Source organism: Archocentrus centrarchus, chromosome 5, assembly GCF_007364275.1.
Source record: "Archocentrus centrarchus isolate MPI-CPG fArcCen1 chromosome 5, fArcCen1, whole genome shotgun sequence".
NCBI lineage: Eukaryota > Metazoa > Chordata > Actinopteri > Cichliformes > Cichlidae > Archocentrus > Archocentrus centrarchus.
The window spans coordinates 23,922,214-23,926,815 of record NC_044350.1 but is presented as its reverse complement, the minus strand read 5'-3'; positions in this window follow the sequence as shown (position 1 = coordinate 23,926,815).

Here is a 4,602-nt window from a genome sequence, read left to right as displayed (position 1 = left end):
GAATGACCCTCCGGACCCCTCAGACCAACGCGAGCGAAGCCCCGCCCCGGGACTCTGGGGCGCACTGACCTGTCAGGTGCGCTTTTACCGCAGGGGGTGCGAAAAGAGCGAATCAGTGACCGTCCGCAGGTAACGAGCTGGGAGCCAATCAAAAACACACCTGGATTTTTTATTTGAAATCAGCCTGAGAAAATCCAGTTTCAAGATCTGTATGCAAGGCAGCTTTGTAGACTCAGCAATACAACAGGACAGCTGAGCAGCTGTACAGATGGACAACCGAGAGTCGGCAGATCCTGAAGATGCTCCGTAACTACCTTACAGGCATCACTTTTTACCAGCAGTGACTGATGTTGTCGGGTCCCCTGTCACTACATTCACGTGATTTCCCGCTTGAAAACATGTAATTCTTTAAGATATTTTTTTGATAAACAGAGGCCTTTGAACCAGAGCACAGAAACCTTACCATTTGGAAATTATCCAACACAGCAGAGGAGAGCAGTGGATGCAAACGTCTTTGAATGACAAGAAGCAGTTGATGCTGAGGACAGAAGATCGTGAGATAGTGTGTCCGGGGCTGAAAAGCATAAAGGAAGAGACATAGAAGCACTGAGGGAAAATTAAAGGTGTGTACCTGCTCTAAAACTGGCTGATTTTGTAAAGACTTTATTTACTGTTTTATGCTTTTAAAATTTGTGACAACCTTTTTTGCTTATGCTTCAGTTTTTGCATTTGTCAGTTTTTTCTTGTGCTGTGAAATATGTAATTTTTATAAAAACTGTTCATTGTATGTGGCAAATGTTTGATTCTCTCTCCTTTGTGACATTGTAATCATGTATTTTTTGATTAATAAAACATTAAAATTTGTATTTTTAGTACCTTTCTTTGTCACTATTGAATATCAAAAAAGTTTTAGAGTTACACATGTCAGTGATAAGCACAGATGGCGGAGGGATGCGTAATGAAAATAAAGTTGATTAGGATGCTAAAATTTGAGGCTCCAAGACACCAACGTTTGAATAAGAGGAGAGCAGCAGCCCTGACCGGCGTCAGCATGACAGATAATTCTGCTCTGCAGCATGCAGTCATACTTGTTCCTCCATATTCTTTCATTATTCTTTGTTGTTCTAATGAAATGAGAAACGCTCATTTTAAAGTACATCCATCCTGTGATCTATTTTGCATATTCTCTTAATATCACAGAGCTATTTTCTTGGGCCAAGAATCTTTACAATAGATTCAGTTTTAAATCAGGTTCTTATGCTCTTACAAGCACCTTTGTAGCACTGAACTATTGAACTGAACTACTACAACTGTTGCAGAGCCTCATTAAACTGCCTAAACAGGCCTTCTCTAGTGGGGGTTGTGGTGAAATTTGAGTTTTTCTTGTTGTGTCGCTGCATGCTACCTATGACAGGATCCCATGATACGCTGTACAGCATAAGGTTCAATTCATTTCAGTTTTGTTTGTGTAGCACCAAATCACAACAACAGTCGCCTCACCTGTGACACCTTAAAGTGAGAATGTTATTCACCAAAATGGTGGACAGAAAATAATTTTCCAGATTAGAATAAAATAAAAAACTTAACTAACATTTCTGGATTTATTTTATAACGTTTTGTTTTTCCAGTCCTCTTACATGGAGGACAAAGTGAGTACAGGGTGTGATAATCGTTAAGCCCATCTTTTTAACATATAATGTCTAAATGAGTTAAGTGCACAAATCAATTTTATAATCTCAACGAGTTTGTATTATATTTTTCTTTTCTGAACCAATAGGCATAAAACTTCACGGTATGTGGTTATAGCATAGTTTACCCAAATGTGTGCTCCTCTTTTTCAGTCACGTGGCTTTTACTAAATTCACAGTGATTCAGGTCATAAAGATACAAGCAGCACCACAGAAAGGAAGTGTGTTTTTATCATCTGAGTCCAGCGTAGACAGCGCGAAACATCCTACGGACCCTTTTCATCGAATCAAGCTTATAAAAGGAAAAAATAAATAACAACAAATAAAGGGGAAGTACCTTAGTGTGATGTCCTGGTACATTCAGTATTTCTAATAACCCATCAGCCTCTGTAGACTCTGCGATAAAAAATACTAATGAATCTAGTTTGACAAAAATGCAGGGATGGATAATTTAACCTGTAACATTTTAAGCATGGGTTATTCTTTACATCTAAAATTTCTATATTTTATATTTTCAAATGAAAACACAGTCATATGGGATGTGTATTTTTCTTTAATGATTTTGCTGCAGCAACCTCAAATTTGAATTCTTCTCTAATGATATATTTTATAGTCAAACTATATGATTTTCCAAATGTGGGTGCAGTAACAGATCCTCTCTGTGGGGGTGTAAATGTCCTGACCAAGAATAATTTAGGATTAACAACATGAAATGTTGATAGCAGAAACTGCCTGCCTTATAGTTCTCAGAAGTTGACATTAGCTTTGCAAACTCAGTGTCGTTCACATTTGTGTGCAGGTCTTTGTGGATAAAGAGATTTTTCTGTAGAACAAGCATTTACTAACTTTTCTTTTCTCTCCTGTACCTATGCAGGAGTTTGCATATGACTCCATGGCAGTGAAACTGGCTCATGTGTGCTAACTGTGAGACGACTCCTGTTACTCTGCACGGGAAAAAGGCTCACTATGTTTTTAAAACCTTTGTTTTAGCAGGTAAAATGTCTGAGAACCAGTTCTCATTTACAAAACATGCCCAGGTCAAGAAGCCCGATATTATTTCCCATCAACTGTCAAAGCCGACAGGATTTGTTAATAAATATATTGCTTAGTTTAGCATGAATTAATTTAGTCATGAGGTTCATTATATACCTTCTCTGAGTTTAGAAAAGACTTGATACTGCACAGCAACAAATCCAGTGACCCTTGGTTTCTTTCACTATTAAAACTGTCACATCTCAGCACTCAAAGCCAAAAACAGAGTTGACCCATGTGTCCATGAAGGCTGCTGCACCTATCAACAGCTCTGAAATTCCCCGTTTTTTAAGAGTGATGCTGCTCTGTCTCTAAAGAAAAGTTAAACAAACATTTCTAAAAGGAAGTAAAGAGGGGGGTGGTTTATGGCTCTTTATCACCCGCAGCACCATGCAGCACTTGGATGTTGGAATTTTTACAAGATGACGCTGTTACCCCCAAACCCCCAACCTGTTTACAAAACAGCACAAAGTGTGTTGCGTGCTACAAGAACACTTTTTAACTCACATCTGTGCATGTTGTTTATATTGAATCACGCTAAAACACATCTAGTTTGATTTCACTATAGTGGGCTCACGTATTTTTCATAGTTGCATATCACTGTTTGTTGTTGTTGTTGTTCAAAGTCTGCAACAAAATGTTTTTAAATAAAAGTTGTAATGCAGTAGTGGAGAAATGTCTGATATTATGTCCAGTTTTTGTGAATAAAACTGCAGCTATTTCTCCACTACTGCATTACAACTTTTATTCAACGCTTCATTTAGTTATCGTCCATGCCACAAAGACCAAAACATGATGTATTTATATATATATTTGTATTTCTGCCGTGTGGTACAGAGGAGGGGGGGGGGGGGGGGGGGGGGGGGGGGCATTGAGCTTAAAAGGAAAAAAGCTCACACATACACACACCACTAGTCATATATCCTAAAGGTGTTAAAGCATCTTTGTACTTCAGCATTGCTGCAGCATCTCTGCTGTATAGCTGTTATCAACATTATTCTTAAACATAATTGCCGATCTATTCATCTGTTGGTTGATCCACAAAGCCTTTAGATGTTTTGTTTGCACAGATGTGTTCATAATATGTTTGTAGATTATCACTGCATCCGTTTTACTGTTTCACAAATTCAAAGTTGGACACACAGGACTAGTGGGTGTGTAGACACGAAGTATTTTTGTTTATCTCCACAGTTTGTATAACACTTCTATTTGGTTTTAGTTTAAAGCAACTGTATAAGAGAGAGAGAGAAAACTATATTCTAACCATCACACCTGAAAGGATGCTCAAAGTTTTACTCAAAAAAGCGTTACATCTCTCACATCTACTATGAAATGGTGAATAACAGTTAGGATTAGCTACCAGGTGATGTTTTAGGAGTAAAATCATTGTATTGAATTGCATTATTTAAAACTATGAGATGATATTAACAGTGTCACACATATGCTTGTGATGTTTATGTATGCAAAAATCAAAACATTCAGCGCTCTGAAAACATTACATACAGTTTAATCAAAATGAACTCTAAGCAAATTCAAAACCCCACAGACTGGAGAAGGAGATAACTAAGAAATCATGAACTCTGCAATGATCCTAAACACCAAGGAAAGCCTTTAGTCAGTCACTCAGTCAGTCAGAATACTTTATTGATCCCAAAGGGAAATTACTACTGTTACAGCTGCAACCGTTTCATTTAAACGAGTAAACCTAAAACACAATAACATACACTAAAGGCATAAAAGTATAAAGACTAAAGAGATATTTTGACTATATACACATCTAAATCTATACACATATGAAAATTGTGAGTGCAAAAATTTTTAAATAGGTGTCATTATATATATATGCACAGTCCTTTTTTGTACAATGTATAAGTGTATGTAC